Raw genomic sequence first — 11,747 nt, 5'->3', positions numbered from 1 at the left:
GTCACAAATTCTGAAACCCCCACCTCCCCCCTCAAATGCTACGTCATTTATGCATGTTCCCTTACGATGACATCGATCACGCAGTTTGGCAATGTACGGATAATGACGCCGCCAGAGAGCGACTTTTGAATACCCTCGAGGCCCAAGGAAGACAACCCTACATTCCTATCAGAGACGTGTTGGGTACATAGCTCCTGCTAGACATAGAATTAAGTGAATTTTGTTACAAACAGAGAACAATGAATTATCGGCTCCGTAAAGCTAACGCGATTGAGCCTCACAAATAAACAAACTAGATAAAAAAAACGACAACGGAGTCAAAGTCAATCCGTCTTCTCTTCGAGCAAATCCCCTTCAACATCAACGGAACTACTTTCGATCAGTTTTCATGCTGCTTGTTTTGGCTTTAGTCGTGTTCATTTCATGTTTCATTATTGTCAAATGAACTTACTTTCGTATTGAAGTGAAGCTGTTCGATCCACATTCACGCAGTTTTTCTGACTTTTGTTGATTGTTCACTCGGTTCGCTAATGCGTATGGGCATAGCTCTGTGTACGTGGATGTCAAATTTATCATTGTCTGCAGGTTTTTTTACCCATCAATATGGGTATTTTTGGAAATGGGGTGACGTCTAGCGGCTGAAAATCGATGACAGACACAATTTTGAAATCCAAGATGGCAGCATTCGATTTCAGTAAAAGTGGGAAATGCTGACGCCGACCCATCAATATGGGTATTTTTGGAATAGGGGTGACGTCTAAAGATTGAAAATCTATATGCGACGCCATTTTAAATGGTGGCTTTCAGTTTAAAAGGAAGTAAGAAATACTGTCAAATACCCATTAATACAGGTGTTTTTTTTATCGGGATGACGTCTAGCAGCTGAAAATCGATGACAAACGCCATTTTGAAATCCAAGGTGGTGGAATTCGATTTCAGGAAAAGCGAGAAAAACTGATTTGTGTTTTTGGAATCTGGGTGAAGTCTAGATATCGAAAATTGATATGCGCCGCTATTTTTAAATCCAAGATGACGGCTTCCAGTTTAAGCAAAAAAGGGAAATATTGTCAAATACCCATCAATGTGGGTAATTTTGGAATCAGGACAATCTCTAGAGAGTGAAAATCGAAATTTGATGCCATTTTTTAATCCAAGGTGGCGACTTCCGATTTCAGAAAAAGAAAAAAAAAGTGTGAAATACTGTCAAATACCCATCAATATTGATATTCTTTGGAATCGGTATGTCGTCTAGAGGCCGGAAACCAATGTTCGACACCATTTTTAAATCCAAGATGGCAGCTTCAGATTTAAGAAAAAGTGGGAAATACTTATGCAGGCCTATCCATATGACTATTTTTGGAATCGGAGTGGTGACTGTAAATCCAATATGGTGGCTTCCGGTTCAAGAATGTGTGGGAAACACTTTCAACTACCCATTAATATGGGTATTTCAAGAATCGGGATGACGTCTATAGAATAAAAAGTGATATCCTACGCCATTTTGAAATTCAAGATACCAGCTACCAATTTCAGAATAAAGTGGGAAATACTTATGCCGACCCATCAATATGGGTATTTTTGGATTCGGGATAATGCCAAGAGGATGAAAATATATCACCGACGCTATTCATAAATCCAAGATGGTGGCTTCCGGTTTAAGAAAAGTGGGAAATAGTCTTAAACACCCATCAATATAGGTATTTTTGGAATCGGAATGACGTCTAGAGAATGAAAATCGATATAAGACGTCATTTGGAAGTCCAAGATGGCAGCTTCCGATTTCAGAAAGTGTGGGAAATTCTATCAGGGTAACGTCTAGAAGCCGAAAATCGATATTCGACGCCATTTTGAAATCCAGGATGACGGCTTCCGATTTCAGCAAAAGTATATCAATATGGGTATTTTTGGAAACGAGGTGACTAGAGATTGGAAATAGATTTGCGAAACCATTTTTAAATCCAAAATGGTGGCTTCTGGTTCGAGAAAATGTGGGAAATAGATGGCAGCTACCGATTTAAAAAAAGTGGAAAATATTTATGCCTACCCATCAATATGGGTATTTTGAGAATGGGGATGACGTCTAGAGGATGGAAATCTATCACCGTTGCTATTTTTAAATCCAAGATGGTGGCTTCCAGTACAAGAAAGTGTGGGAAATATTGTCAAATACCCATCTATATAGGTATTTTTGGAATCGAGATGACGTCTAGAGAATGAAAATCGATATTCGATAACATTTTGAAATCCAAGATGACAGCTTACAATTTCAGAAAGTGTGGGAAATTCTATCAAATCTCGATAACTTTTTCAAAGGGACGGATCAGCTTTTGTAAACAATGAATTTGATCGTCAATTTGGCGTAACTACCTGTTAGTGGTGTTAGCAGTGTTGGAAAATATCATAAAATCAAATCTCACCAAAACTCAAGATCACGTTTTATTTTCATAGACAAAAATCAACGAGCACACAACTGCGGTTGATATTGCGAGCTGTGATGTCGCAGCTCGGAATATCAAGCTAACAAATCTCACCAGCTGCAAATTGGGTGTTAGTTAGCGTGTGCGAGCTACCAGTTTCGCCAAATCAACGATCAAATGCATTGTTTACAAAAGCTGATACGTCCCTTTGAAAAAGTTATCGAGAAATATTCATACATAAGGTTTTTGTTTTTTTAATTGAAATCAAGGAGCGATTGAATAATTATACACAGCTAATTACACAGATAAAAATTTTGAATTTTAATTGTGATGCAAACATTCATTCACGTAAACTTGTATTTCATTTCACGCAACCGAGCAACTTGCAAACAATGTTGTTTACAAAGATGGGCTTGCACAATATTTGCTATATTGTATGAAGTTTGTCAGAACTTTACATGATATATAATGTAAACTAATATGATATGTGACGCTCCATTTATGTGCATCATATTGAACAGAAATTTACACTATTTTTTCGAACTGTGTAGGTAAGCCTACAAGGTGAGGACCTGTCACTTACCTTCCGCTTTCATTTCTACCTGGTCATTTCTTCGTTCTCGCATTTTAACTGCCCGACGGAGGATTCGGTGGCCGGATAGTTTTTATAAATTTCCATCGTCCAATTGGACCACGGGTGGACTCGGTAGAACGCCTTGAGGACCAACTTGGTGGACGCTAAGCGCTATCGACCATACGTGAAAAGTACTGGACTGACTGGGGTGCGCAAAACTCAAATCTAAGCTCCAGACAAGGGAGGCAAGCAGATACCATGATAATTAAATACAAGGCCTGATTGACAGGCTCACCAGGCGAGTCACTGTCCAAACATCTTATTATCTGTTGGAAGGTGCTTCTCTTGTTGTCGTTTCACAGAATAGTGTATTCACTACCGGGTCCGTGCTGCATGACGTCATCACAGACTGGATCATATCATACACGGTGGACGATTCTAGGGTCGAGGGAAGCCTCTACATACTCGTCCCTACTAACGGTAGTTGTTGCTGCTCCAGAGACATAATTTTGCATACCAGGCCTATTTGACAGGCTCACCAGGTGAGTTCCTGTCCATCAATCCATTGTATTCTCTGGAAGGTGCTTTTTGCTGGTTGTTCTTTACAGTTTCTGCCTGTTAGCAGAGTGGCATTTCACTACGATAGTGTGGCCTTCTTCTTCTTCTTCGCATTTCAAGCTTATTGCTTATGGCATATTTAGCTTATTGCGTGCTCTCGACTTAGAGTTCTAGATGCACTTCCACAGTTATTAATTGAGAGCTTTCGATGCCTGTACCATTTTTGCATTGATATGATTGTGTGGCAAGTCCTGCTCTTCGTAAATTTCGTCTTGTTTGAGGACCATGTCGACGTCGAAGAAATACAAGAATCTGGTACGCAGCAAGGACAGCATCTTTGAGCTTGTGGAACGGATTGAACGATTCCTGAAAAATACCAAGGAGTTCGATGAGCAACCAATCAAAATTCTATTGGAGAAACTCGAGCAAAAATTCAACGAATTCGAGGATCTACAGAGTGACATCGAAGGCATGGAGGACAACAAGGAGAGCATGCCAGAACATCAACAATTAAGAGCTGATTTCAAAGAGAAATATTTCGAGGTAAGGGCAGGGTTGGCGAAAAAATTACCCCAAACGCATGCGACACCAAACACTTCTACTCAGGGGTTGAAACAGTTGACGTTTTTTACTACACTCACTTTGATGTCGTGCGCAACAGTCTGTTTGTTTCCGTATACTCATGCTCTACCGTCGTCTCTCTCACGCTACACAAACGGTAGAACAACATTCGAGGAAAAAGAAAATTATCAAACAACTATCATATGACATGTGTAATTTGGTTCTAATTTCTCAATTTGGAGTAAATTAAATCATTTCTGACCAAAAAAGTTGTTACTAGGACATCGTTGCTTGGCATTTTCAGAATTCACACAAGCACAACATAAGCAGCTCTTATTATGAGAAAAACTAAAATTCATAGATTCGTGACGGTCTTCGGTGACAGTTCCGTATGACAGAGCCTGTAATATGACATTTAAGTTTGGTACTGTAATTTGATAGCTTGGTTTGCAAGTGTCGGAAGCAAAGGCAGTGGATTATCACAGAAAATGCGTCGACTACGGTGAGCGCTTACAAGACTGCTTCTACTGCACACACAAATCACGCTCTAAATATACAAGCTTCCATACGATTTCCTCAAATTAATCTGCCAGAGTTTGACGGTAACTTCCAAAACTAGTTACCGTTTCACGACACTTACGTGGCCTTAATCGATTCTTCAACAGAACTAACCGACATACAGAAGTTCCACTATTTGCGTGCTTCCCTGAAAAGCGATGCTCTAAAGTTGATCGATTCTTATTCAATGAGTGAGGCTAATTATAGGGTTGCTTGGGATGCTTTGGCAGATCGGTTCTCTAACAGCTATCTTCTCAAGAAACGTCATTTGAATGCCTTGTTTGAGTACCCCAGGATAAAGAGGAAGTCAGCGACTGGCTTACACGAGCTCATAGATTGTTTTGAGCGCAACACAAAGATCCTGGATCGATGCTAGTGCATTTGATGGTTTCGAAACTGGACGAGGTTGTTCAGAAGCGGTGGGAGGAGAATGTAGTACCTACCAGAAAAGGAACCGTCGTTTGGATCATTGGTCGATTTCCTCAAAAAGCAAACTCGAGTCTTGAATGTGGTATCGATCGATCAGCATATGTTTTCAACGACAACGTCGTTAAGTGGTAGCAAATTCCGTCCAGCTAAAGTTTCGGTCAACTCGGCGACTGAAAACATGCCCTCAAACTACTTCGCATGTAGTGAAAAACATTAAATAACTCGTTGTCCAACATTCGCTAATCTTCCGGTAGATAAACGGCTTCAGCTTACCAACTCCAAGGGGCTCTGTAGCAACTGCCTGGGCCGGAATCACTAAGCGCGAGATTGTCCTTCAAAATATCGTTGCAGAACGTGTTCGAAGACACATCATTCGTTGCTGCATCCTGGTCTTCCTGGTTCTGGTTATAATCCCACTCCTATCTCCACTCTAGCAGCGAATGAAAACGTGAATACTTCTGTTCCATTAACAACGGGCGGTGCTTTGAACTCTGATGAATCGGTTTCTAGTTCAGTGGCATCGGTTTCATCTAATATGGCGGTGGGACAATCAAGCGCACACCTGTTTCTGATCACAGTACTACTCAAGGTGAAGGACGCATGGGAAAGGACACATCACGCAAGGGCGCTTCTCGACTCTCTCTGGTGATATTGCTCGAAATGAAGCGATTCGACGGAGAGTTCATTTTCTTTTCTATGTTTCGAAAATGCAGTTTGGCGGTGCTATGAAAATGAAAGCTAGTACTCAGGGATGCCACATAGACATAAGTTCCAAGTATCGTCCAAACCATTTGTGGAATAGTTCTATCATATGGGTTACCGTTCGTTTATGGTTTTGTTTTAGTACGGAACATTCAAACCGCAGCAAACAAAATAAATATGTGTGCTTGTGAAAGAAAACAGCGAATTTTTCATTTTCTCTCATGTTGGTCCTTAGTTGGCTTAAACCGATTTCTGGATTAACAATAGAACAGGGACCATCATCATTTGTAAAAAAAGAACCGTTTTAAGGCCCTTTCACCACAAAGCGACGGCCGCTCACGCAAACCAACGCCATAATCGTCCAGGGAAACTTTCCCCTATCCGATTATAGTATTGGTTTGCATGGATTGCCTTCACTTTGTTATGAAAGGGCATTACAATGGTTTTTTTTTAACAAATGCTGATGGGTCGTTTTTCTATACGATACTTTCTAAGAGACATGATCTTCAGAATAAAACATGATCAACCAATGACAATGACAAAATATTTAATCAACCTGCTGTGAAACGAGAATATCTAACAGACATGACTCGTTGAACAGTTAAAGAGACAAGTAGACAACCCTTCCGTGAAGATGATGTGGTATTCGGAACCCGTGATCTTCCCTACATGCAGGCGATCTACGAATTCCTTTGTTTGTCTGATGTGACCATCCCCTCCTTAACAAACAACTTCCAGTCATTGTAAGACTGGGATTATTCTACTGTTTCTGTGCTACTTGCCCCTGCCCAGTCACGATTTGGTCTACAGTCCGAGAGTAAAATCTGAAGGAGGCTTCAGAAACCAGTTTCCTACCTAGCTCCTTCCAATCGCAATTGTTACCCATAAACCTCGAGCCCGCCACGAGTAATTGGTATCCAATACTAACCTAGAACTACTGCTGTTTAAAATGTAAATTCAAACATTACCGATTTATGGCTCCGCAAAGTGTCACACACGACTGAGCCTAGTAAATAAACGGACTAGTTAAAAATAGAACCTTGAAATGCAAAGAAGAAGAAGAAGAAGAAGAAGAAGAAGAAGAAGAAGAAGAAGAAGAAGAAGACGAAGAAGAGGAAGAAGAAGAAGAAGAAGAAGAAGAAGAAGAAGAAGAAGAAGAAGAAGAAGAAGAAGAAGAAGAAGAAGAAGAAGAAGAAGAAGAAGAAGAAGAAGAAGAAGAAGAAGATCTACAAAATCATAGGCAGAATACTTTCTAAGTCACCTGCAAATACGAGAGAATATCCAAGAGGCGTTAATTGAAATGTTGGAAAGTTGTCGATCTTCAGAATAATATCTAATCATCCTGAAGTCTTGAAAAATATCCAGCGATCCTAATCAATATCCTCGATCTCTTGAAAGTCTTTAAAATAATTTCTGAGTTAGCTGGTACGAGAAAATATTTGAAATGTGTTTTGGATTGATGGATAACAAGATATCTCCAGAATACCTTACTATAATAGAACGGTATCATATGAGAACATATAACGTGTGATTTAATTTGTTGGACAGTCTATCAATAATTTCTGAGCATTTTTGATATGAGGAAATATCTGAGAAAAGAGATTTGAATTGTCAGATAGTTGGATACCTTCTGGTGTCTTAAAAAATATCTAGAGGAATGTATGGAGAACTCTGATCACCTGCATCTTTAAAACATCATGAGAAAATATCTAAAAGACGTGATTTGATTTGTTGGACAGTTGGTTTTGTTGATTTTTTGAACAGGATTAATTACTGTAAAAATTGACTTTAGTGCACTCAATGGGTCTCCACATATGTTTGGCCCTGGGCCCCAGTTAACGTTAACAAGGCCCTATGTTGCGGATAGTCTTTACTATTTTTTTCCTTGATTTATTTTCCGTCGATCTTGTTTTCCGTGCTGAGCACCAATGCTACCGACGCCAGGGAGGCAGCTCCCATACCTGGACCCTACCTATCGACCCATCAACTCATGAACCGGGAACTAACGGCTTTGCTTCCGAAGGAAGGCGTGATCAGAGATGTTATGCCTCAGAACATCCCGGCGGCGCTGACTGGGATTGAACCCAGGCCTGCTGGGGTGAGAGGTTATCACGCTTACCACTACACCACCGGCACCGCTATGAGTCTTTACTATGATGGCTGTCACAGGTCTAATTTCGAATTCCCAAATCATGATTTAGGTCAAATTTACGGAGATAGTTGGGTATATCACCAAGCACCTCTCAAATCGCGATTAAGGCCATATTTACGGAGATAAATAGGTCTAAAGACTTGGAAATCTCTAATCACGATAAAGGTCAAATTTAAACTAATCAGATCAGAGCAAACAGTGGAATAATGGTGCATCTATTAATCGCGATTTTCTGGATGTTTAGGTGTTCGAAATTATTGAACCCACTTTTCTCCGCAAATTCGACCTTAATCATGTTTTGGGATTTCCAAATCTTTGAACCAGTTTATCTCCGTGTATATGGGCTTAATCACGATTGTAGGGGTGTTTAGGTATTGGAAATTTTAAATCGTTAATTTGGGATTGAAATTTAATTTGGTATTCTTTACCCGAGAGCCTTCACATCTACGTATACGATAAACACATTAACATTAACTGACATTAACATCCAATGTAAAAGTGAATTTCTTACATCTTCTGCATGTCTGCCATATTTGTTTTAAACCATAGCGAATATAAAAATTACAATATTACTTTCCAAAGACCACATTTACAGAATTCGATCATACGGCGAGGCATTGAAAATTTTACATACTGTTCGTGCAAATCTGTGATATAATCTTTCATTTCCCAGTTGGGTGCACTCACGCCTTCGATCCTGTAACCCACATTCAAGTAGGTAACAAACATATTCAACCAAACCCCCCCCCCCTTCCGTAAGAAACGTGGAACAAACATGTATGTGGTCTGCAAAGCGGAAATCAGGAGAAAATAGCTTCCTCTCACCTTCAAACCCGGAACCATCCTATCGTGTCGTTTCTCCTTTTCCTGGCTCGGTGATACATTATTCTGGTGACAAAAAGACGTGTGCTGTTACATGGTACAAAAGGAAAAGAACATTGTCATTTTGCCGTTGCCGTTGCCGTGTCTGGATAGAATTCCTCACCACCACTCTGAGTCTGAAATAGGACGCGATGACTCATCACGATAGTGATAGGAACTCGATGGGAAGTTTATCATTGGTTCGGATTATTCCACAACAAGCCAAGCCAACCGTATTTTCTTGGACGGAGGACGCAAAAGATGGAACACCGACACTTTGCCGGGCATGTCAAATCGGTAAATGAAAATTGCTGGCAGTTCATATTTTCCGTCCGTTTTCACCAATAGGAAATCTGATTCAATTTGTCTAATCATTGAGGCCTGGATATGGCCCTGGAGATAATGCAATATAAAGACGATTGCGTGATGAGTGTTCAGAGAGATGACGTGCCCAACGATAATGGCAAGGGAAGCAACGGATCAAAAGTTATGCTACAAAGGCGTTTGTTAGGCATATATCGCAAAATGTCACAAAATTCCTTTAAACGAACATTTATTCACATCCCACAACAGAGATTTTCCCCAGAAATAACCACGTTACTCAGGTTTGGCTCAACCCCTCTAGTAATCTCATTTATTTTTTCCTCCAATTACCAAACGATCCAGATACTCGAGTGCAGCGTGACCATTAAATGGGTGGTTGGTGGACGTCCGAGAGTGCAACCAAAAAAAAAAAGCATGCATTGTTTAAATTACATTACAGCACAAACAAGCCATGTATTTTGGAGAACAAATTTTCAGTTCAGTTTATGCACCACTTACCGTGAATTGCCGTCGCTCGAATGCAGCCGTTTTCATATAAAAATAGGTTGGGTATGAGGGGCAAAATGCCCCCGTTGTATTTCTACGAATGCAGGATTAATATAAATAGTAAACTGATAAATACTTTCTTTTAGTATAGAACATATTGTCCCCATATTATATGATAGGTATGACATTTTTTCCCGTGTAGTTGCAGAACATAGGATTTTGGCGATTTTGAAATTCTCTTCTAAAACAGCCAATATTTGTTGAAAGGGGCATATTATACCTGTTACCTTACACCGAATGTAGTGTCCAAGTATACAGACCGATGGACATTCGGAAAATGGCATCATAGAGGGAACGGAAATCAAAAGAGGATGAGTCTTGGAATGACGTTGTTAAATTAAAATTTCGGGGCGGTGGAGTTGCAAAATTAATAAATGCAGGCTGTGGAAGATTGGGTTGTGTGTAAATGAATTAATGCTTGGAAATTAATACTTAAATTGAATCATGTTTTAAAATGTAAGACAAATGTTTCGATAGCAAATTCCATTTGTGTTAACAGACCTACCGTAGTGGTAAGCATTCTAAAATGTTCACACTAAAGCAGTTGGTGAAATCATTTAAAATTATTGCTCATTATATGTACACTCAATTCTGATATTAAGCGATTTCTTTTTTTTTCGATTCTATCTTCATTTAGGATGACAGAAATATCCATATGTAACACCATAAATTTCAACGATTTTTCCTGATTTTTAAAATCAATTTGAACATTATTCGGATTAAATACAGACCAAATAAAATCGACTCAAAAATGAATTCAGTTCAATGACTTTTTACTTTCCAACGAATCTGACCATCTTCCTTAATTGGAGAACACACACCATAAAATGCACAGTTAATATACATAGGGTGGCAAACAGAATCTGCTCGCCAGTAAAAATTACACTCACCTGTAATAACCCTGGATTCTGTAATGAAGTCGGCCACAGTTTTGACGTAGACTACGTCTTACGGGAAGGTACTGGGGGTAAATCGAAAGTCTTAAATTGCGACTGTCATGAAAAGGTGTAAGGTTTTGAACGCTTATAACTTTGTCATTTATAAATGAAATTAAAATCCAAATACACCAATCGATAAGAAATAACTGCAACAAACGCTTTTTCAATTAGCCATAAAAAACTGTTGAAACATTTACAAATAAATATAACTCCTTTATAGATATTTTCATGAAATAAACGTTCTCCCCAAACCCAGTCGTCATAATCGAGTACCATTTGGCAGCACATCAGGCTACTAGAGTCTAAAAAGTTATAAAACAGCGCTGCTGTTGTGCCTCAACTCATTTTCACTTTGGACGGCGGGTGAACAGGTAGTAGCAGCAGCAGCGGTTCCTGTCAAGCGCGCATCGTTCAGGTTTTCCACCTCGAACCTTGCACGTCGTTCTCGTCGAGTTCACTGGCTGCTGATGCTGGTAGCACCGTTGCCTTGATGGCAAGCGCTCCGAAGTGAATCAACCTCATTGTTTGAATGATAACGATCCCGCGTTCTACAAATCACGATTACTTTTTCGAAATGACATATCAGCTTTAAAACAACGCATTTTATCGTCGGTTTGGCGTAGCTCTCGCCCACGCATACTAACACCACTATAACAGGTAGAGTAAAATTTCTCCTATCTGATGGTAGATGGTGAGCTACCAGTTACGCCAAATCGACGATCAAATGCGTTGTTTACAAAAGCTGATACGTCCCTTCGAAAAAGTAATCCAGCTGTATCTCAATTGCCGAGTTAAATTTAACTTACGGTTAAACGTGACATTTCGTAAGCTATTTTGAATGTTCGGAAATCCCGAAAATTGATCGGTTTTGAAAATCTTAGCCCCGGTTCCAAAATTTAACTTCTAGTCGGTCAGAAATAACCACGCTCGGATAGCAAGGTTATTCGATAGCTCATCTGTCACTTTTAACCAAGAGATAAATTTAACTCGCCAATTGGGGTCACAGCCTTGAAAGTAAAATAAGGCACCATCCATAAATGACGTAGATTTTTTTAGATTTCATGCGTTTTGTGAACGCACATCCATTATTTTGCATAAGAAAACGGGGTGTTTCTGTGGTAGGATTG

The sequence above is a fragment of the Ochlerotatus camptorhynchus genome, unplaced genomic scaffold (genome assembly GCF_037179485.1).
Source record: "Ochlerotatus camptorhynchus isolate MF236.1 unplaced genomic scaffold, CSIRO-AGI_Acam_v1.1 ptg000403l, whole genome shotgun sequence".
In the NCBI taxonomy this organism is placed as follows: domain Eukaryota; kingdom Metazoa; phylum Arthropoda; class Insecta; order Diptera; family Culicidae; genus Ochlerotatus; species Ochlerotatus camptorhynchus.
This window is presented reverse-complemented; position numbering follows the sequence as displayed.